At 34.1% G+C, this 25,067-nt stretch overlaps 1 protein-coding gene and 1 pseudogene across 1 annotated transcript in view; both read left to right on the top strand.

The window, feature by feature from the left end:
- The window catches only part of TRPC6 (transient receptor potential cation channel subfamily C member 6), a 152,327-nt gene that overhangs the window by 67,950 nt on the left and 59,310 nt on the right, over positions 1-25,067 (top strand). The window lies entirely within an intron of this gene.
- LOC127553441 (sorting nexin-7-like) lies at positions 15,834-17,133 on the top strand (annotated as a pseudogene).

Raw genomic sequence — 25,067 nt, 5'->3', positions numbered from 1 at the left:
AGTTATTCTGTCATAGACTAACACTCCAACTAAAATTATAAGATCATGGATTTGGAGTAAAAAGGGAATTTAAAAACCATGAAATCCAACCTCTTATTTTACAAGTGAAGCCCACAGGGATTAGGTAACATGCCACATGAATATTAAGCCTAAGAAGAAGCATTTGATCCCCAGCCCTAGAATTCTGAAGCTAGTCCTCTTTTTTAATAACGCAAGTATTCCTTCCACACTGCAAAATCCAGTTTAGGTTTATTCTTCACAGTCTCTCCAAGGAACAAAAGGGATCAATACCTCCTCTTACCCTAGATATGACTTCTACTATGCCAGCATATAAACTTAGGCTGCTTCAAGAAGGTTATATGCTAGTGTAATTCTAATTATAAGGAGAACTCTGAAGATGACTCTAAGGGCAATAGACAGATGAGTGTCACTCTTCTATCTGGAAAGGTATGGCAAGAATAATAAAGCAGAATCAGCAAACAGAAAGCATAGCATGATGGAGGGGAACAAATAAACTCTACAGTAGGAGTTACGATGTCAATGTTCTAAGACTTAATTAATTAGTTAAGAAATATTGGAGAAGCTATTTATGTCTCTTAGCCTGAGTTTTTGCATATGTAAAATGGTTGTATTAAGTTGTCTCCAGGATTTCTTATTGCTTGAGGTAAAGATCACATTGGTTCTAAATGGGAAAATTATTCCTCACTAAATTATTACATTTTTTAAAGGATCAACAAGCATTTAAGTTAGTATAAATAGCCTTTATACACTCAAACTTAAAAAAAAATCTTGAAAAGTTTGTATATGAAAAACTTTTAAAAAATAACAATTGAGTTACAATGGGAAGTTGTCATGTGGCTGGGGGTTTTTAATTTCTTTTTTTTTTTAGACAAGCAGTGTTATTAGTGCTAGAGAACAATTACTTCTGCAAATGGAGAAAGGTGATGGCCCATGAATAGCAGATGACAAAGTGGAAAGGGAATAAATAACAAAATATCCTGGTTTGTAGCTAACAGGAAACAACTTCTAGATGAAAAAAAATCACCAATCGCTGAGATGATAGGAATAAACTCTTGGAAGATTAACAATGTTAATGCTATTAGCAACCTTCAATTTTGAGATAGGCTTCATTTAGGGAAAAAGGAAGGGGATGCAGTGAGGAAGAAAACAGCCTAGACTTGACTTGAATGGTCATGGACTGAGGCAGAATTCAAACCCCACAAATTCTTGGAGTTGATGAATGAATCCATTCTATAAACCCTTTGGTGATGATGAATTTCTCTAGTAGTAATACAGAAGCCTTTACCTCATTTATCATTCTATTGCATTTTTAGATGTTTAATTGTTAGAAATAATTTCTTTGCCTTGAGCCCAAATCTGTCACTCTGAAAACCTATATTCATTTTTTGTAGTTCTACTTTCTGAAACTATATAGAACAAGTCCTCATTAGTGTGGTATTGTGGAAAGAATAAAAGATTGGGAGTCAAAAAACATAGGTTCAAATTCTGTTTCTGCCTCTTAACTACCTATGTGGCCTTTAGGAGAGGCAAAGTGTACAGAAGACAGCAAAATGTTCTAGACACTAATGTAACCTTTGCCACTTAATCCCTTTGAGTTCTTCAATAAGTCACTTAACTTGCCTGGATTTAGACTAATGTGGAAATGTTTTGCATGACTTTATACATATAATGGGTAATTTCTTACCTTTTCAATCTTTTCTGTTGTTCACTTTTAAACTTTTTTTCATTGTCTTACTTTTGTTTCATTGACATTAAAATTGACTTTAAAAGGAGTCACTAGCTTCCATTTAACCAATTCTAATTTTTAAGGAGTGAGGTTCTTTAGTGAGCTTTTGGTCAATTTTTAATTTTAAAGAGTTATCTTAAAAGTTATGTTAAATGTAAAAATACATTTAAGGAATATTTTTTAGTGCTTCTTTTACCAAGATATTGATTCTCTTTTTCATAATTTTCCCACTCACCTCTCATTTTCTTGGCCAATCCCCACCCCCACTCTGATTTTTATTATCATTGATTTGTTCTTCCTTCCTTCCTTCCTCCCTTTCTTCCTTCCTTCCTTCCTCCCTTCCTTCCTTCCTTCCTTCCTTCCTCCTTCCTCCTTCCTTCCTTCCTTCCTCCTTCCTCCTTCCTTCCTTCCTTCTTCTTCCTTCCTTCCTTCCTTCCTTCCTTCCTCCCTTTCTTCCTTCCTTCCTTCCTCCCTTCCTTCCTTCCTTCCTTCCTTCCTTCCTTCCTTCCTTCCTTCCTCCCTTCCTTCCTTCCTTCCTTCTTCCTTCCTTCCTTCCTTCCTTCCTTCCTTCCTTCCTTCCTTCCTTCCTTCCTTCCTTCCTCCTTCCTTCCTTCCTTCCTTCCTTCCTTCCTTCCTTCCTTCCTTCCTTTCCTTCCTTCCTTCCTTCCTTCCTTCCTTCTTCCTTCCTTCCTTCCTTCCTTCCTTCCTTCCTTCCTTCCTTCCTTCCTTCCTTCCTTCCTTCCTTCCTCCCTCCTTCCTTCCTTCCTCCTTCCTTTCCTTCCTTCCTTCTTCCTTCCTTCCTTCCTTCCTTCCTTTCCTTCCTTCCTTCTTCCTTCTTCCTTCCTTCCTTCCTTCCTTCCTCCTTCCTTCCTTCCTCCCTTCTTCCTTCCTTCCTTCCTTCCTTCCTTCCTTCCTTCCTTCCTTCCTTCCTTCCTTCTTCCTTCCTTTCCTTCCTTCCTTTCCTTCCTTCCTTCCTTCCTTCCTTCCTTCCTTTCCTTCCTTCCTTTCCTTCCTTCCTTCCTCCTTCCTTCCTTCCTTCCTTCCTTCCTTCCTTCCTTCCTTTCCTTCCTTCCTTCCTTCCTTCCTTCCTCCTTCCTTCCTTCCTTCCTTCCTTCCTTCCTTCCTTTACTTCCTTCCTTCCTTCCTTCCTTCCTCCTTCCTTCCTTCCTTCCTTCCTTCCTTTCCTTCCTTCCTTCCTTCCTTCCTCCTTCCTTCCTTCCTTCCTTCCTTCCTTTCTTTTTCCTTCCTTCCTTCCTTCCTTCCTTCCTTCCTTCCTTCCTTCCTTCCTTCCTTCCTTCCTTCCTTCCTCTTTCTTTCTTCTTTTTTCCTTTCTCTTTTTCTTTCTTATCTCTTAAGAATTTGCCCAGGGTGGGGAGGGGGGGGGGAGGCAGGAGTTGTCTCCCTTCTGCATTTGTCTTTAAGACTTTGCTTATAGATTTTTTTCCAAGTCTTTTTCTTCTTCTTAGTTTATGTCTTTAATTTCCCTATCACCAAAGTATTTTTTACAATTGGTTTTCGTTGTTGTTTGGTCATTTTTGCAGCCTACTTTTTTACTTTAAACTTAAATATATTAGAATTGAGCTCTGTTCACCTTGCAGGAAGCAGTAAAGGATTGATTAGCCTGAGCTTTTGTCTATGTCTTTCTGCTTTCACAACTCAATTTGGAAACCTGTAGGTTTTTGGTGTCTCCAAAAGTAGTGTGTTATAGTGAGAGACTTGTTACTGCCTGCCTGGTCTATAGAACTTCCTTGCCCACTAACTCCTTAGTGAGTTTGACCCCTTATCTATGAACTGGAACTGTGTCCCAAAACTTGGTAATGGATAAAAGAACTATCAAGTGATACTAGATCCTGTGCTTAATATTAAGAATAGGGGTAACTTGGGGTCTCTTTCTGACCAGGCATTCGGACATAGCTACCATCCAGTGTTATTCCCACCACTGCATTCTCAGCTAGCACCCACTCCAGTATCCACAAACTTTTCTTCTTGTACTTATAAGCTTTCCTGGGCTACAAAAAATTAGATGCAGTATGACTTTTTTTTATTTTTAGCTTTTCTACTTAGAATTCTGTTTGGTATTGTGTTTTATTTTGTAGGAGAGGTTTTGGGTAAAGTCTGGCAGTTGTTTCATTGTGGCATCTTAACTCTACTCTCCCCTCACTATGAAGACAACTCTTTTTTAAAAAAGACTATTTAAACTGAAATCTCAAGACTTGAGGAAGGGAGTAGTGCCAAAGCCACAAGAGTCAAGGAAGATGAAGCTAGAGGGGGAATCCTTTGAAGCTAGGAATAAAGGCAGGAAATTACACAGACATAATTTTCAGTCAATACATAGAGCTTATTAACTTACTTTAAGATGTGTTTAGATAATTTTCTTGATAATGATGTGTATATTTGTTTAGAGTGTGTTTCTAACCTTATAAATTTGACATCATGGAAAGCAATTATATTATCCTATCATGTGCTCTTCATTTTGACTGTCAGAGATAAGAATAGTAGCTTAATTGGGCACAGTTCATCTCAGGATGATATTTACTAAGTTCATATATTTTGGGCACATATTCCTGGGGGAATAAAAGAAGAGAGATAGGAAATGATCCATTAAAGTACCTCTAAAACATGTACTTCCTACTGCTCTGTTGAGACAGAGGATAAATAACCTTCTACTTGTTCATTTAGCAATTATAGAGTAGTTAAAAGCAAAGAAATACATCTTTCTTTTCCTTTCCCATAATCTTTTCTGTGCCTTACTTTGTATCTTAGTTTCAATAATTGATCAAGTAATCAATTAACATGTTAATTAACATTTAAAACATTATTTATTTTGTATAGCAACTCTTTTGTGGTGACTAAGAATTGGAAATCAAAGGGAAAGGGTGACCCTCAATTGGAGAATGGCTAAACAAGTTGTAGTATGTGATTATTGGAAAATAAAAATGATAAGCAGGATTATTGATAAAAAAAATCTGGAAAAATTTACATGAACCAATGCATAGTGCAGTGAACAGAATCAGAAAAATGCTGTACATAGAACCAGCAACATTGTCGAATGAAGAATTGTGAATGATTTAGTTATTTTCATCAATGCAATAATCAAAGACAATCCCAAAGAATTAATTAAGAGAATACTATCTGCCTTCAGAGAAAGAAATTATATTGTTTGAATACAGATTAAACATGCTATTTTTCCACTTTCTTTCTAATATGGAAATGTTTTACATTAAAAATTATCTTCAAATATAATATTAATTAATTAATGGAAAAATGATATTAATTAATATCATACTAAATGTAAATTGTTGCCATAACATTTCTGGAAGTTCTTTTTTTTTTTTTTTTGCATTTTGTCTTCTTTTGACTTCTCATTGAGAAAGGATGGAATAACCATTAAAGGCCATCTAGTGAAATTTAAACATAAACAAGAATTTTTTCTACAATATAACCATTGTTAGCTTATCCCTCTCTGTGGTGATCTTCTTCCCAAATGTAGCCAGGTGATAAAAGTTCAGATTATTAACTCTAATATAGCCCAGTTAGTTTAGAGGCCTCTGAATATCTCCAAACCCAAGGGTTTTGTCCTTCAGCCTCTGCCTCTGCTTTCTTCAGCCTTCAATCCAGTTCCAAGTTGAATCTGCCTTGCCTCTGAAAGAGGGCTTCTGGCTCTCAATCTCCCAAAGTGCTCTGTCTGCACCAGAGTGCTCCTCTCCAATCCAGCTGAACTCTCTTCTGCAACCAGCCAGCCAAGTGGAATATATTCTGGAATAGATCTCTCTTCATTGGCCTTATATCTTCTGAGAGAATGGGATTATGGGATTATGGGTTTTCTCCCATAGTACTCTCTGGCCCTAAGAGCTTTAAGGAAGATGTGAATTCACAAAGTTACAAAGTTTACTTTGTGAATCTGGCAAACTTGTGAACTCCGAGGAGTAAAGGTGTAAACACAAGCATTGTACTAATTAGTTCTACTTAGTACCTTGTTTCAGGTTCTGGCCCAAAACATCTTCTTGTAAGGTCAGATCAACTCTAATTAGTTAGCAGTTTGTAAAGATTCCAACACTTCTCCATCATAGCTACCATTATCAAATGCCTTGTTAAAATATATTATACTAAATCTATAATAATCTTCTGATTTAATAACCTATAATAAAAAGGAAATTAATTTAGTCTGGCATGATTTGTTCTTGATGAATCTCTATTGGCTCAAAATGTTTACCACTTCCTACATTTCCGGAAGGATATTTACAAAGTAGAGTATTTCTATTCTAAGAAGTCTCAATTCTTCTATTTATTAATGCCTTCTATAATTTTGCCAAGATATAAAGTCAAGGTCACCAACCTAGAGCATCCTTTTTTTCCCTTTTGAGAAAAGCAGGACTATATTGGCTCACCTTTCTAGTATCTTTCAGAAATCACTAAGAATGGCTTTGCAAATACTTTCATGAGTTCTTTGGGTGTCCTGTAATTTTTTTTCTAATCATGGTGACTTAAACTAATTCCAAAAAGGAACATTCTGTCTTGCCAATTTTTCACTTATCTTGGATTTTTAATCACGTGTAATCAATTTTGTTCTATTTTTCCAAGTCTAAAATCCATTCTCCTTTCTCCCTCCTTTCTTTTGTCATTCTATGTTATCTCTATTAAAAGTTATTTTGAATTTTTGATCTTCCTTTAGCAACAAGTAAAAAAGCTTTCTTATTTCATCATGGCCTTGTTTCCTTCTAGTCTGCATTGTTCTTGGCATAATTATTTTAAAAATAATTATTTTTAATGGTATTTTATTTTTTCAAATACATGAAAAGATAGTTTTCCACATTCACTTTTACAAAACCTTGTATTTCAAATTCTTTTCCCTTTCTTCCTCTCTGTCTCCTCCCCAAGACAGCAAACAATCCAATATAGATTAAACATGTGTAATTCTTCTAAATATATTTCCATATTCATCATGCTGCACAAAAAAAAGATGAGAAAGAAAAAACCCAATTAAACAAGCAACAACAACAAAAGGTGAAAGTACTATGCTTTGATCTACTTTCAGTCTCCACAATTTCCTCATTTGAATGCAGATGGAACTTTTTTATTTATTATTTATTTTCAGTTACTATCTTTTGCCACTAGCTACTTTACATTTTTTTTTTTTTTTTTGCTGAGGCAGTTGGGGTTAAATGACTTATCCAGGGTCACACAGCTAGGAAGTGTTAAGTGTCTGAGGTCGGATTTGAACTCAGGCCCTCCTGACTTCAGGACTGATGCTCTATCCACTGTGCCATTTAGCTGCCCCTACTTTACACATCTTTAAAAACAATTCAAAGTGATTGGTGAGCTAATAGGATCATAGATTTAGTGATGGAAAAAAAATAGAGGTCAGAGAGATAACCTTTTCATTTTATAAATCAGGAATTAATGCCCCAAGAGGTTAAAAGCCCGGGGTCTCCCAATAAATATCTGGAATGGTATTTGAACCCAGATTTTCAGGTCCTGTGTTTTATATCATGCTGCTTCTTATATGGAGATGCCTGTATTTTGACAAGAGTTTCTTTAGGCATCCTTCTCCATTTTTATTCTTATTAGAATAAAATGTAGTTACAGCCATCAAAGATTTGTTCTTGAGAACTTACCAACTATCTATAGTCAAATTCCCCTATAAATTCCTGACCAGAACTGTCTACATAACCTAAACTTTAAAAAATTCACTCTTCCTAAATATAGCATTATGCATCAAATTATGATTGGTCTCCCCTTTCTTATCTTTCAAGAAATTTAAGATGTGGTCACTTCCTCCTGAAGATCCCATTACTTCTACTTCTTTTTCTTCAAGTACTTTCTCCTTATCCAGGAGAACTAGATCCAGAATAATAGTTACCTTGTCTCTTCTACCATTTGAAGAATAAAATTATCATCATAAGAAAGTCAAGAATTTCAGATCTGTTATTCCTTTAACAGGGAAAAAGTTCTATCAGACATTCAGATAATGGATTCTTTCATTTTGCCTGTCAACATGCATAGGTCTCCTCCAACTTGAGGCAAACACAAACAAACATAACTTCATTTTTTCATATTTTCAAGCTGTTTTCCTATGTAATTTCTCCTTTTTTTTTCAGCTTACCTCTTAGCAAAAGTAGTGTGCTTAAATTGCCTCATCTTCTTCCCCCCAATTCATTTATTCATCCTTTATAATTCTACCTCTCACCTCCAAATTCAAGTATCATTTTTTCATTGGTGTTATCTGTGATTTCTTATGTGTTTTGTTGTTGTTGTTATTTAATTGCTTTTCAGTTGTGTCTAATTTTGGTTTTTCTTGGCAAATATTAGAGTGGTGTGCCATTTCCTTCTCCAGATCATTTTTACAGATAAGCAAAATGAAGCAAACAGGATTGAATACCCAGGGTCATATAGGTAGTAAATATCTGAAACTAGATCTGAATTCACAAAAATGAGTCTTTCTGACTCCAGATCCAGAATTCTGCACCACCTAATTGCCCCACTTTATTGAACCCATTTAACAAAGAATTCAGCCCTTCTCTTTCTTGACCTCTCTATAGTCCTTAACAGCATTAGCTACTCTCTTCTAGTCTCTCTCTTCCCCCAATTTTTGTGATATTATTCATTATGCATTCTTCTCCTATCTATTTGACTGCTAAATTTGTGAAATCATTATCTACATGTGAACATATCTTAAGCTTCTATCCTGGACCTTTTCTCCTCTCTAAATACTGTCTGAACTAACATCTATCTTCGAATAATTCTCAAATATATAACTCTAAACCTCATTTTTTCTCTGAGCTTAAGTCACATATCTGCAGCTATCTGCAAGACATTTCCATCTGGATATCCCATTGACATTTCAAATGCAACTTGTCCAAAACAGAACTCATTATCTTTATCACGAAACATGCCCTTTACTTCTTTTTATTGTTTTAGCTCCCATATCCTTCAGCTGCCAAGTCTTATGAATTTGATCTCTATATCTCTTACATTTCTTTCTTTCTTTCTTTCTTTCTTTCTTTCTTTCTTTCTTTCTTTCTTTCTTTCTTTCTTTCTTTCTTTCTTTCTTTCTTTCTACTATGGATATCATACATAGCTATCAAGTCAATTTAAATTCTTCATACAATTTCTCCTAAACTATTAGAATAACTTCCTAATAAGGATCCATGTTGCTCTATTTCTCCATTCATATCCATCATCCATCCAAGTTGCCAAAATAATATATTCAAATCACAGAAATGACTTTTTCACGAAGGTATGATACTCTTGCTTAAGAAACTTTACATCTTAGGAGAATCTACTGGAACCAAATAGTCTACTAACATTTTGAGAATTTAAAATTGCTTAGATATATCAATAAGGCATCTGAGTAAGCTATTACTTAATATTCTATATGTGATTATACATATATTACAACTAAATTCTTATAAATTCTTATTTGAACCCATTTATTTATTTTATAATGAGCTTAAAAATGTCTTATGTTTATTGCTGTTGGCATAAATAAGTGCTTCCTTTCATTTCCTACTTTAAAGTTTCAGAAAATCCCTTCAAGTTCTCTGTACTGAGATATGGGTTTTTCTTATGTTTTTCCCTGCTCTATTATATTTTTCTTTCTCAATGTATCAACATTTTGGTTCAGTATAGGGTTAAATGTAGGGCTGATAGATTCTGGTATGCATGTTTAAAAATAATGTTATTTTTAAAAGAGTAGATGTTTCTTTTTTCTTTTCCTATTAAAATTCTTATTGTAATAATTTTATTTTTAATACAAATTGCTTTATGAATCATTTCATGAGAGAAAAGTTTAGAGTACAAAGGAAAAATCATGTGAGAGATAAAAAAAAAACAGAAAAAAGAAGTGAACATAGCATGTGTTGATTTACATTGTGTCTGCTTAGTTCCCCCTCCTCGTCCCCCTTCCTCCCTGGATGCAAATGGTATTTTCTGTCCAAAGTCTGTTGGGATTGCTTTGGATCACTGAATTACTGAGAAGAACAAAGCCTTTCATAGTTGATCATCACATAGTCTTGCTGTTATTGTGTACAATGTATTCCTGGTTCTGCTTGTTTTGCTCAGCATTAGTTCATGTAAATCCTTCAGGGCCTTTCTATAATCAGCTTGTTCATTAATTTTTAAAGAACAGTCATATTCCATTTACCTTCATATACCACAACTTGTTCAGTCATTTCCCAATTCTTTGCTACCACAAAAAGAGCTGATACAAACATTTTTGCAAATGTGGGTCTTTTTCCCTCCTTTCCTCTGATAGGTAAAACATGTCTTGTTCTCCTAATTTGTTTATGGTATCCTCCTTTATGCCCAAATCATGTATCTGTTTTGACCTTATTTTGGTATGGGGTATAAGATGTAGGTCTATGCTGAGTTTCTGACATATTATTTTCCATTTTCCCAACAATTTTTGTCAAATAGGGAATTCTTATTCCAGAAGCTGGAGTTTGGAGGTTTATTAAATACTAGATTGTTATAGTACTTGATTATTGTATCATATGCATCTAGTCCATTTCACTGATCTACCACTCTATTTCTTGGTTAGTACCAAATAGTTTTGAGTATAGCTGTTTTGTAATATAGTGTTAGATTTGGTACTGCTAACCTACCATTCTTTGTATTTTTTTTCATTAATTTCCTTGATATTCCTGATCTTTTGTTCTTCCAGATGAATTTTGTTATTATTTTTTCTATTTCTATAAAATATTTTTTTGACATTTTTCTTGATATGGCACTGAACAAGTTGACCAATTTAGACAGAATTGTCATTTTTATTATATTAGTTTGGCTTATCCACGAACAATTGATACTTTTCCAGTTGTTTAGATCTGACTTTATTTATGTGAGAAATATTTTGTAAATGTGTTCATATAGTTCTTGGGTTTGTCTTGACAGATAGACTCCTAAGTATTTTACTTTATCTACAGTAATTTTAAAAGGAATTTCTCTTTCTATCTCATTGATGGGCTTTGTCAGTAATATATAGAAATGCTGATGATTTGTATGAGTTTATTTAATACCCTGCAACTTTCCTAAAGCTGTGAATTGTTTCCAGGAGGTTTTTGGATGATTTTCTAGGATTCTCTGAGTATATCATTATATCATTTGCAAAGAGTGATAGTTTTATTTTCTCATAACCTATTCTAATTCTTTTAATTTCTTTTTCTTATTGCTAAAGCCAACATTTCTAGTACAATGTTGGATAATAGTGGTAATAATGGGTGTCCTTGTTTCACCCCTGATCTTCTGCCATGTATTCCTGGTTCTGTATGTGCATATGCATGCCTGTATATATGCATGCATTTTATGTATGTGTATGCATTTGTTGTTGTATAGCTAAGTCTACTTCTTTTTGTCCCCATTTGAAGTTTTCTTGACAAAGACATTGGAGGGATTTGTCATTTCCTTCTCCAATTCATTTTACAGATGAGCAATCAGAGAAACAGGGTTAAGTGACTGATCCTGAGTCACAAAGCTAATCAGTAAGTGTCTGAGGCCAGATTTGAATTTAGGAAGATGAGTCTTCCTGACTCCAGGCCTGGCACTCTGTGCATTATGGCGCCACTTAGCTGCCTGTGTATGCATATGCATGTAAATACATATGTAAATGCACACATGTATATGTGCCATATAGATGATTTGTAATATACATGTGCACAATTGTTACATGTACAGCATGATATATATACACATGATACATATGATACATTTGTATTATAATGTATCATATAGACATATAACTATATGTATATATCTATAGAAACAATGTATATATTTTCTACATTATATCATGTATATGCTTTTATATATGATATACATACATATAAGTACATATACACACAATTAGACACAATACGTGTATTGTATATATGCAATACACAATTAAAAGGAAGCCAGATACCACATATCTGTAATGACCAATTCCAATCTTTGTCTCTACAGAAAAGATGAGGAAATAAATATTTATCCTTTTCTGAAAGGTGACACACTATGGATACAGAATGATTAGTACACTCTGTCAGTTGGTTTTGCTTAATTGCTTCCCTTTATTCCAAGGGAATTCTCTTTTAGAGGCATTGAGAGAATAAATTTGAAAATAACTATCATGTAAAAACAGAAAATCACTAAAATGTGAATAACAACACAAAATATCTGATGTGCCCTGGAGAATCTGAACCAGCAATAAGTAACAAGTTACTTGCATGAGGATTCTGGATGATGCTGTGGATAAGAATGATTGCCCGGAGTCCAGAGGCCCTGAGTCCACAAATGACTTTTATTATTATATCACATTATATCATATCATATCATATCTGACACTTATTAACTGTGATAGTTTGGGCAAGTGACTTTACCTTTGCTTACCTCAATTTCCTCAACTTCCAATTATCCTCTGTAGTATATTAAGTACATCTATCTTCCAGGGTTGCTACAAGGATAAAATGAAATAATATTTATAAAGCACTTTGCATAGTAACATGGCACATAGTAGGCATTATATAAATAGCTACCATCATCATCATCTTTATCATCATCACCATCATCATTATGATGTGAATTTCATCAGAGGTTTCAGATAAGAAGAAGAATATTAGATTAAAGTTAATACTAATGAGGGTAAAAAATATGACAAAGGACAAGAGTGTCAAATGTTTTTGAAGAATATGTTTAATTCAATTGAGCACTTTTTTTTTTGTACTTAGTACACTATGAAAGACACTGTCTTATGTATGAGGGGAGATACAAAGAAGAATAGGAAAGGTTCCCTGCCATTAGGGAGTTTATACTTTAGTAGAGAGAATAATAATTTGTAAACAAATTATTATACATATAATAATGAAAATTATTTTTCTGGGAAAGGAGTCTATGACTGAACAATCTCCCTGCTTATTCTTTAGTTCAGAGCATTTAAAGCACTTATTTTGCACCAAATTCACATGATACACCAAGTCACAAGATATATTCAGCAGATAGGACTTGTTTTTTCTTTTCAATTTTTTGAATATACTTCTTCATAATACTGATAAAATTCTCCTCTTCCTCATATCTTTACACATAAAACACCAAACTTAAGCCAAATGAATATGAAGAAAGCCTGACATTGGTAACAAAGTAGCAAGACTGCCAAACTTGATAATAATTGTACTTAACTATTTATACTTGGTAAGAATTAAAATTTCAAAAGGACATTAGTACTCCTAGATTTCTCAACGGATAGAGTGCTGAAGCTGGAATTAAGGAAGGCACGAATTCAAATCCTTCTTTAGATACTTAGTTATTTGACTCTAGTCAAGTCATTTGGCTTTTCTTAGACTTCATTTTCTCATCTGTTAGATTGAGGCAATAACTATACTTAACTCACAGGCTTGTTATGAGGATATATGTGAGGTGGTTGTGAGATGATATATGAAAAGCAAAAGAACAATATTATGCTAGATAATATTATACAAAAAACTTCATTGAGATAATTTTTTAAAAAATTAGTTCTCTATTGCCAAAGGGCTATCAAACTGTTCATACCCTTTGATCCAGCAGTGTCTCTATTAGGTTTGTGTCCCAAAGAGAACATAAAAAAGGCAAAGGGACCCACATATGCAAAAACGTTTATAGCAACCCTTTTTGTAGTGACAAGGAACTGGAAACAGAGTGGATCCCCATTATTTGGGTAATGGCTGAATAAGTTATGATATATGAATATTATGGAATATTATTTTTCTATAAGAAAAGATTAGCAAGATGATTTCAGAAATTAAGTGAAGTGAGTAGAACTAAGAGACCATTGTACACAGAAACTACAAGATTGTATGATGATCAATTCTTATAGACATGGCTCTTTTCAACAATGAGGTGACTCAAACCAATCCACACCTAGAATGAGAACTGTCAGGACTGAATGTGGATCAAAAGATAGTTTTTTCACTTATTTGTTGTTGTTTGCTTGCTTTTTGTTTTTCTCATTTCCCCCATTTTTGATCTGATTTTTCTTGTGTAGCATGATAAATGTGGAAATATGTATTGAAGAATTGTATATGTTTAACACAAATTGCTCTCTGGGGGGTGGGGAAAGGGAGGGAAAAAGTTTGGGACACAAAGTTCTGCAAGGGTGAATGTTGAAAACTATTTTCACATGTATTTTAAAAATAAAAAAACTATTATTAAAAAATTAGTTCTGTGATCTGTGTGCTGTTTCACATATATTCTAAACATCACTGCTTGAAAAAGTGCATCTCCTTAAAAAATTAGAAATGAAGGTCCTATGCAAAAAAAAAAATCCTTATATCTGATCAATTACATTTTTCCTTTTAAAGGACTCAAAATCCCATACTGTACACAAATTACTAGATTGTTGAGTTTTCTAAATGTTGTCATGTGAATTTGGGGGAGGGAAAGATTTAAAACTATACACATTGATTTCCTAGATAGGAAAAGTATGCATATGATAAAAAAGAAATAATTTGTGTTGTTTTTAGTATGGATTACTTCTGGGAGGATGCTCTCATCATTTAGTCTGGAATAACTTTGAACACTAAATAATCTACATTCACAAACACAGCCTCTTTATTCATAAAGACCAGAGGTTTATCCTAGACATTTTTAAAAAATTCTAATTTTAGTTTTTCCTTCTTTATTGACTTATTTATTTTAACAAACATTTAACATCTCTCATTCCCACTGTTCCTCCCCAATCAACTAATGAAAAACAGTCCTCAAAACATACATGTATAATCCAGTCAAACAAATTATAAGTCATATACAAAAAATATATTTCTCATTTTGCATTTTAAGTACATTGCCCTTCATGCCATGTTTCATAATCAGTCCTCCTAATTTGTTTATCCTTGCATTATTCAGGTTTCTAATGCCGTTCTTCAGCTCATGACATTTTTTAATGGTATAAATTGTTCTCCTGGTTCTACTCTCTTCACTCTCCAAATTTCTTTTGAAACTTCCATTTCATCATTCTTCGTATCATAGTAATATTTCATTCCATTCACAACCACAGTTTGCTCCGTCACTTCTCCCTAGGTGGTGAATTCCCTTAGTTTTTACTTTTGGAGCTACCACAAAAAGAGTTGCTAAAAATGTTCTTATGCCCTTTTGGGATTATGTTAAACTTGAAGAATAAGGTAAATTTGTATGGTCCTATATTTCTGGTAGTGAAATTCCAGATATCAGAGATCACTCTTATAACTGTATTACTTTTTTTTAAGAAAGAGTAGATTTGAGGACTTCCATTCTGGAATTTATATTCTCCACCAAACAATTGGCATTCTCCATGAGAAGCCAAATACATTAAGTCCCTTCAGAGTTCCATAGTATTTTGTATGCATATCATGAAATTGCTCATAGGGAATGGACCTTTCAGCATCTCCTTTTAGGAAACTAGCCTCAGATGGCTCTTGAGGTTGTGACATGCCTGAAAGTTAGCTGACTTTGCTCATATTGTTAAAAACAGACAGATGGGGTTATGCAGACATGGCTGTTTCTTGGTGGCCCTGTTTACACTTTTGGAGCAGCTGCCTGATTAGCAGCTGCATAATTGAACTCCACTCAGCAAGCTGGGCCACACTTTGATTTACCAATTTATTTCTGTAGGCTTTACTCCTGGGCAAAGTAGCTTTTGGGTCCACTAACATTTATCAGAAGTCTACTTTGAAAGAGTAATAAAGGAAATCACTGTAAAATGTAAAGAATCATTGTTATTTCTGGTATTGTTGACATCATTATAGCATTGCAATTTGTGTGATATATTGTTGCTATTTTGTTACTGTTGTTGTATAGACCTGTGATTTTTGTTGTCATGGGAACATCTTCCACCTCTGCAGATATATAACCTGTTTGCTGGTGTTAGTTACCAAATCATTGAGAGACTATATGATTTACTCAGACCCTAGGTCTTCTTGGCTAAGACCAATTCTCTATTCTAATTATATTATTCCATTTTGTCATTAATGACAAATAGGTAAATTTCCTGCTCTTGGGAAATTTCAAAATTAATGGAGAAAAAAGACATTAAAAGCATCTATTATTACGTCTCATAAAAACAAATGTTATTACACATAGAGGTGGGAGGGATGGTAAGAACTGGGTAATGCAACCTTTTCCCCTAAATTCCTGCTGGGGCAGGAGCAGCAGCAGTAGTAAGATCCCTTATGGTGGCTGTGCTTCAGTCCTGTTGCAGCCCAAAGTGCTGGACTTAGACGAAGACAAGAATGACCTGGAACTATATGACAAAAATGACCATCAGCGAGGATTCCTCCCTGATGGATATGAACCACTTTAGTCCTTTGATGCCAATGTCTCCTTTATCCATGATAAACCAATACAAGTTTAAAGGTGATCCAGACTTGAAGGACCTTTTTTATTACAGTTGTTGTTCCCCAAAGCTGCATTATTACAACTGAAACTTTCATTACCTGCAGAGTTACAGTTAACATATCTCAGGATAAATTTGATTTTAATGAATTTGAAGTTTGAAGATATCATCAATATTTCCTTTGGTTAAAGGGAAAAACTTGAAGAAGCATATCCCAGCCACATTATTCTTCCTTTGCCAGAAAAAATCATAATGAAAGATATGGTGGAACATTTTAATGATGATAATTGAAAAAAAGTTTCTGAATAAATTCTTAAACCAAATTGCTGATCATCCAACTTTGACTTTTAATGAAGATCTCAAAGTTTTTCTTACTACACAAGCCTGACAATTCTCTTTGTATAAGAAACAATGTCCTGGATTGCTTAGCAGGATTGGGCAGACAGAGAAAGCTATAGCATACTTAGCAAGAGGAGTTTAAAAACTGCCCAGAGAAAAATCACTGAAATGAATAATCATATAGGAAAATTTAGCCAGGAAAAAACTTAATCGACAAATTATCTCAAAGGATTTACAAGCAAGAAAAGATATATTTTGAGGAAATAAAGGAATATAGAACAATCTATACCTGGAGATCAGCATTCAGAGAATGTTTTACTTTAAAGGTATGGTCAGCTGCATTGACAAGAGTTGTAAGGCCATTGAAAGATGAATATTTGATCCTCCAGGTATATATAAATGCATTTTTTATGGCAAAATATTAATGGAAGTTATGAAGAGACCAAATTCAAACAGAACTAGATTCCAGTTGGAGATTTTCCTCCAAAAATGCTAAAAAGGAGTTATTTAAAGAAAAAAATCTGAAAACTAAAAGATAAGATGGAATGTGTTAATAATGCTCAGAAATCTGACTGCAATATGGAAACAAAACATGCAAAATGATATCAAGTTGGTATTTACAGATATGTCTAAGAAAAATATCAATTACTATGAATAATGCCTTGCCACATGGGAAGCCTTCCTTACTACTAATACAGATCTTCATCTGGAAGAAATAGCTGAACATAAATTTTAAGCATACCTAAAGATTTTTGTCTAACCTTTGGTGAAGTAGTACCTATCAAGCAAAGACACACTATAAGTGGGCTGAATTGAAATGTAGTCACGTAACTGGAAAACCAATAAATTGAAAATTCAGATATTCCAGGGTTCTCACTTGCATTTTGATCATGATATACATACATGTATAAGTATACATATGTATGTGTAGGAATACATGTATCATGTGTATATGTATACATACATATATATATATAATTTATATCTAAATATATATAAAGACAGCTATCTGTTTTAATTCATTTATTACAAAATTTTAAATCTATAAATATTTGCCTATTGTAATTGTTTTCTCAATATTCTGCAATTGTAATATGACATTTTTAATGGATTGTAAATGAATCAAAAAGTTTAATAAGAAATACTTGAATTTCACGAATGGTTTCTATCTGCATCTTGATTGTTTCAGATGAAATCTTTTGCTACAAATATTTTTTAAAATTAGCAAATGAATGTTGGACAAACCTTTCTTTGTTTTGGTTTCTCCATATGTAAAAAGGTGAAGTTGAACTAAAACTATGGGTCTCAAACTTTTCCCCTCAGTGGTGGAACCCTTCAATTTAAACCAAACTTCATTAGAAGCCTTGTAGAAAAAAACAAAAATCAAACTCACTAACAACAATCAATAGTAATAGCTAATTAATTAGAGGAATTCCTAAGTGATACTAAAGAACAAAAAAGTAATTTAAAATATTTAAAAATAGATCTGTTAAATCTGTTTGAAATCTAGCAATGTTACCAATAATTAATTTTGTGAGAAGTGCTCAATCATTATGAATGAGAATGACATAATGAGAAATAATGTGGCATAAAAAGTTGATTTGCAAATCAGGAAGACTGGTTTCAATACTCTTTTGTGTTTGTTGTGTGCTATGCATAAGTCACCTAAAGCAGCTTGGCACAGTGAAAATGATACTGAACTTGGAACTACAGATGGGACCTGACTGAATTTCCTTAGCTCTATTACTTAATACTTATATGCCATTGGTCAAGTCATGTATTTTTTCTGGGCTTCAATTTCCTCAGCTTTAAAGTGAAGGAGTTGAACCAGAAAACCTCCAAACCTTTCACATTGTAAATGTAGAATCCTATAAAAATAATTAATCACTGGTTATTTTATATACTCTCTATTGAGATAGACCAAATAGAAGTGTAATATATATTATAATGTATTCAGTAATGGATTCCGGGACAAATAAGAAGTCATATTTCAATCAGTCTGTGGATTCCTTGGATTTCTTAATTTTCAGATTGAGCTAGGTGGCTGCCAAGTTTTCTAACTCAAATTATGTGATAATGTGATTCTGGTTCTCCATGTCATGGGAACATACACAATGAACCTAATTTACAGACAGAAAAGTAACTGGATTTATTGTGAGTTTGTCATCACAGTCTGATTTATCAGAATCTCTTGTATAGTTTTCTGAGAAACCAGGAATCCACATAGCATAAATTTAGAGAGATTAGGCTATATCACCACTAACCTTCTTTCCAGTTTTGAAATTCTATGATTGAACGCGATCTAGTAGTAACTAACTAGTTAGCTAGTATTTGACTAGCTTTCCCCTCACAGAAAATAAAACCACAAAGACTATTCTGTGATCTGTAGATATAAGAAGCACATTTTGGGACCAAGAGTTTTTCTGTGTTTCTCCCCACCATCTATATTTCAAGGGTCTAGTGCCTCTAGTTTAGTGGTTCTGGTGGCTGCTGATGCTGTCAAAAAGTTAGGGTTAAGATATGGAACTAAAAAAACTATCCTAAAATCTATTTAAATAATCTTTGACTGACATAATGATACTGACAGGGAAGAAGAAAAGAAAAAAAATTTAGTCTATGAAGTGAGAATTTAAATACTAGGCCTACAATTTAAAATCACCAGTAAGGAAATTTCTACCTTGAAGACCACAAACCTCAACTATCCTGTAATTTCTAGAGATCTTTAAGCAAAGATCACATGACCATTTGATGGAATTAAACTTAAAGGACTTGGAGATTTCTTGTACTTCCATGAAATTTGTGTTTCCCTGAAACCATATGACCTAAACTTTCTCTTCTTTGCAGAGATAGGGAAATAGATTTGTAGCACTATCTGAATGACAAACCTGATAGATATTTGGGTTAATTTTGCTGAACTATTTTGTTATCACATATAGATGGCTCTCTGGGAAAGGGGGCTGAGAGAGTTTTATATATATACATATCATTTCCCTGATAATCTGTTGGAAGCTCTTAATGGACATAGCCACGTCTCATTAAATATAAAGTGAAAGTTTGGATTAAATCTATGTCTGAGGGCCTAAATTAAAACTCTCTTCAGACAACTTAATGTAGTACCAATTGTCTTCTACTTCTCTTCTGCATTGTTTCTCCTTTCTCCTTCTCTTGTCTTCATTAATACTTTGACCCAAAGTCATTTAAGACCAGGTCTTTATAATGCTTTAAAAGTGTCAAGAAGGCAAAAAGAACACAGAGAAGGAAAAATATAGGGGGAAATGGAGAGAGAAAGGAGTTAATGATCAGAAGGTAGATACTGATTTAGGAGATCAAAATGTGTTCTCCCTATTTCAGTAAACTAGGAAACATTTTGAAGAAGGACACATGAGGTGCTAGGGACTTCTGCTATATGGATATGATGATCAGCATGGTTAAATTAAATTAGGCAGTTGGGTTCTCAAAATAACAGAATTTTAAGGTTTGCAAAATGGTAAGATATGTCATCTCACTTGGTCCTCAAAGCCCATAATATCCTATTTCAGTTTTACAAGAAAGAATATTAACAAGGAAAAGAATCTAAGATCACTTTTAGCTCTAGACTTATGATCGTAAATTCAACATATAAAATATTTTGCAAACTTTAAAGTATCATATAAATCTTACCTATTATTTTTATCCTGTGTCCAAAAGTAATCACCCTCATAAAGATTCATCACTGTGGAGGTAAAGGTGGATCTCCCATTGTGTCTGTATCTCTACATGCAGTCTGTCATAACTTAGCCTCTATCTATCATGAGAACACATAGACATTCCAGCTGTGATTTATTTTAAAAGCAATGTCCTTGGGAATAACAAATTGGCCTTTCATCCACTCAAGTATTATTTTCTTGATGTCTTCTGTAACTATGAGAGAAAGGTCCTGGCAGTAACACTGCAGAGTTGAACAAGGTCAGATCCCAGGAAATGAATTGGGGGAAAAAAAATCTATTCTCAAGAGTAATCATTTTATTTCTGTCAAGATTTATGAAGTGGAGTTTGCTTTTTCTTTTGTACCAAGGGTTTTTTATTATAGTTATTTTGATCAAGTTAAGAGCTACCAATTGAAGAAACCCCCTTTACCAATGTAGATAACAATTTAATAATTTTATTAAGTTTTTATTTTTTCAAACACAGGCAGAGTTTTCAACATTCTCCTCTGCAAAACCCTGTGTTCCAATTTTTTCTCCCTCCTTTCTTTCCTTCCCTCTACCCTAAAAAGCAAACAATATATTGTAGATTAAACATGTGCAGTTCTAAATATACTTCCATATTCGTCATGTTGTGCAAGAAAAATCAGGTTAAAAGGGAGAAAAAAACATGAAAAGGAGAAAACACAATAAGCAAACAAACAACACCACCTCCAAAAAAGGTGCTAGATACTATGTTTTGATCCATAGTCAGTAGTCATAGTTCTCTATCTGGCTGCAGATTTCCATCTTTCCATCACAAGCCTATTGGAAGTAATTTGAATCACCTCATTGTTGAAAAGTGCTAAATCCATCACAATTGACCACTCAATCTTGAGGTTGTGTATAATGTTCTCTTGTTTCTACTCACTCCATTCAGCATTAGTTCATGTAAATTTTTCAAGGCTTTTCTGAAATCACCCTGCTCATCATTTCCTATAGAACAATAATATTCCATTACATTCACATAACATTCATATACCATAATTTATTTAGCCATTCCTCAAATGAGAGCATCCACTCAGTTTCCAGGTCCTTGCCACTATAAAAAGGGCTGCCACAAACATTTTTGCACATGTGGATCTTTTTTTCTTTTTTGATGATCTCTTTGGGATACAGATCCAGAAGAGACCATTGGATCAAAGGATATGCAGTTTGATAGCACTTTGAGCATAGTTCCAAATTGTTTTCCAGAATGGTTGGATCACTTCACAATTCCACCAACAATGTATGTGTCTCAGTTTTCCCATATCCACTCCAATATTTATCATTATTTTTTCCTATCATCTTACCAATCTAAGAGGTGTGAAGTTGTCTTTATTTGCAATTCTCTGATCAATAGTAATTTAGATCATTTTTTCATATGAGTAGAAATGGCTTTAATTTCATCTGAAAATTGTCTGTTCATATCATTTGACCATTTATCAATTGGAGATTGGCTTGCATTCTCATAAATTTGAGTCAATTTTCTTTATATTTTAGAAATGAGGCCTTTATTAGAAACACTGGATATAAACATTTTCCCTAGCTTTCTGCTTCCCTTTTAATCTTGACTGTATTGGTTTTGTTTGTGTGACATAATCAAAATTAATCATTTTGCATTTTATAATGTTCTCTAGTTCTTCTTTGGCTATAATGTCCTCTTTTTTCCACAGATCTGAGAGGTAGACTATCCTTGTATGAACAAATTAGTAGTTGATAATAATTCCCCCAGGTTTCCCTACTCCTGAGAGAAAATTTCTAATCATCAGTGGTTGCACTTTGAGTTAGCCTGTAATCTCTTCAAAAGTGAAGCATGAATTCTTTTCTCAGGGAAAAAAATGGAAATTGAAGGGATGCCCATCAATTGGGGATTGAATGAATAAATTGTAGTATGGGATTATGAAGAAATATTATTGTTCTATAAGAAATGATGAGCAGGATGCTATCAGAAGAATCTGGAACATCTTCCATGAGCTCAAGCAAAGTCAAATGTATTGTGTATATGGTAATAGAAAAGTTGTGGAATAATCAGCTGTGAATGATTCATTTATTCTCAACAATACAATTATCTAAGACTACTTTGAAGGATTTATGATTTAAAAAGCATGGTATCCATACCCAGAAAAAGAACTGATTGTCTAAATATAGACTGAAGTGTATTTTTTAAACTTTTTTTCTTGAGGGTTTTATTGGGGAGAAATCTGTTTTCTTTTGCAACATGACTTTTACAGAAATTTTTGCACAACTTTATATGGGCCTTCTCAATGGGGGGGGGGCATGGGAAGGAAGGGAAAGAGTATGGAACTCAAAACATTAAAAACAAATGTAAAAATAGTTTTAATGAAATTGGGGGAAATTTTTTTTTTTAAAAAAAGTAAGACATAGCTTTCAAGTATAAGGAAGTAATAATTTCATAGAAATAAGTGTGACCAGGAAGCTGTGCTACAGGGGTAAAGTTCTAATACTACATCATAAATCCCTACCAGTGTGCTTCTCTTTCCTCCCTCCCATTAACTATCAAGTCATTGGATAATAGATTTATCATAATTATGTAGCAACTAGGCAGTGTGACTTAATTAGCTTTTACGAACAAGCATTTACTAAGGGTACATACTATACATAGAGTATATAATGCACACATAGTCCAAGTACACATATGCTCCAAGGAGAAAGTGGCTGAAGTACTTTTGAAATATTATCTCATTTTATCCTCAGAACAACCCTAGAAGACAACCATTTGATTAGTTGATTATTGTCCTTCTTTTTCAAGAGGACCAAAATGACCTAATTGTGTTAAAGTCAAGTTAGTGTGTTTGATCAGACCAATAGAAGCTCAGAATACTCTGCCACAGATCAGACATAAATAGTCCTTATGAACATTTAAGGTTGATTCTCTTTGTGCATCTTTTTTTTGTTGTTTTATTTTCCTGAGTTAAATTAATTCTGCTTTGCTCATAGAACACAGCACCTTCTATGATGAAAGCACGCCATGCTGAGTAATCCTGGGTCAGTGAGTCTCATGTTATACAAACATTCCAACTGGAAAAAAAAGGATTTGAATGCCATTAGGTTATTTTTCTGTGGCAAAGCACCTGGCACTAATTCTATTCCAGCTGAAATTTACAAGATTGGTGGGGGAGAGAAGAAGGGTTCATTGCTCCAAAATTGATTGAAAATTTCTAGATTATATGGCAAGAGGCGATTATACTTCAGGAGTTCAACGATACCTCTGTTGTCTATTTCTATAAAGGAAAAGGGAAAAGATTGTCCTGTGACAATCATAGATTGGGTGCTCTCCAAAAGCCACTGCTGGCAAAATTTTTTTCCTAGAATCCTCCTTAATACAGTGGGAAGAAGGTCATCTACCTGAAAGCCATTTTGGTTTCAGAAGGGCCAAGGAAGAGTCTATATAGTATTTACTGCTCAGCAACTCCAGGAGAAATGCAGAACAGAATTCTGTATACAACATCTGTAGATCTGACCAAGATCTGATCAAGATCTGATGAAGATTTTCTACTGCTTGTGCTAATTTTGGCCTGACAATTAGCATTAAGAAAACAGATATATGATGTCAGTTAGCATCCTGTCTTTCATATGTGGAATCATCAGTGCCAGCAAGTGGAGAAGTTCTGAATTGCTATTTGGCAATATACTTTCCAGGGATGTACACATTGATAATGAAGTTGGCTTATGCATTGCCAGAGGTACCTCAGTGTTTGGGAGACTCCAAAGGAAAGTGTGGGAGAGGAGAAGCGTTAGACTGACTACCAAACTGAAGATCTGCAAAGCTGTTGTGCTGACTTTATTGTTTAATATCTGTGAAACCTAGACAATATACCAGCACCATGCCAGGAAACTGAATCCTTTCCATTGGAATTGTCTTAGTAGGATGCTGAAGTTCACTTGGCATGATAAGATAAATACATTCTGAGGTCCATTCTCAAAATAAACTGCAGAGCATTCAAACTCTACTGCAGAGAGTGCAGTTCTGTTGGGCTGCCCACATTGTTTGAATGTCAAATATATGCTTGCCAAAGAGACTATTTTTATGGAGAACTCACACAGGGCAAGCACTCTCAAGGTGGTCGGAAAAAGTGATACAAGGACACACGTTCAAGGTATCGCTGAAGAACTTTAGAATTGATTATATGACATGGAGTACACTGACCAGGACTGACTGACATGGTGTAATCTCATCAGAGAAGGTGCTATGTGCTATGAGCAAAGCAGAATTGGATTATCTCAAAGGAAACACAAAATATACTAAATTAGAAAAGCCATCTCAGATGTTCATATGGATTATTTGTTCTTGATCTGTGGCAGAGCATTCTAAGCTCACACTGGTCTGATCGACCACAGTCAGACATACTGTTACTCAATTCTAATATAGTGATGTCATTTTGGTTGTCTTTGAAAACAAAGGATAAAAGATCATAAAAAAGGGAAAAGGACCCACATGTGCAAAAATGTTTGTGGCAGCCCTTTTTGTAGTGGCAAGGAACTGGGAACTGAGTGGATGCTCATCAGTTGGAGAATGGCTGAATAAATTATGGTATATAAAGGTTATGGAATATTGTTTTTCTATAAGAAATGATCAGCAGGATGATTTCAGAGAGGGCTGGAGAGACCTACATGAAGTGATGCTAAGTGAAGAAAACCAAGAGAACATGGTACACAGCAATGAGATTGTGTGATGATTATCTGTGATGGATTTGGGCCTTTCCAACAATGAGGTGATTCAGGCCAATTCCAATAGACTTGTAATGGAGAGAGCCATCTGTATCCAAAGAGAGGGCTGTGGGGATGAAATGTGAATCACAATATAATATTTTCACTTTTTTGTTGTTGTTTGATTCCTTGTTTTTTCTTTCTCATTTCCCCCCTTTAATCTGATTTTTCTTGTGCAGAATGATACATGTGGAAATATGTTTAAAAGAATTGCTTGTTTAGCCTATATTGGATTACT

This window comes from Antechinus flavipes, chromosome 3 (assembly GCF_016432865.1).
Source record: "Antechinus flavipes isolate AdamAnt ecotype Samford, QLD, Australia chromosome 3, AdamAnt_v2, whole genome shotgun sequence".
Taxonomy (NCBI): Eukaryota; Metazoa; Chordata; class Mammalia; order Dasyuromorphia; family Dasyuridae; genus Antechinus; species Antechinus flavipes.
The sequence above is the reverse complement of the archived record's forward strand: the minus strand, read 5'-3'. Positions and strand labels throughout refer to the sequence as shown.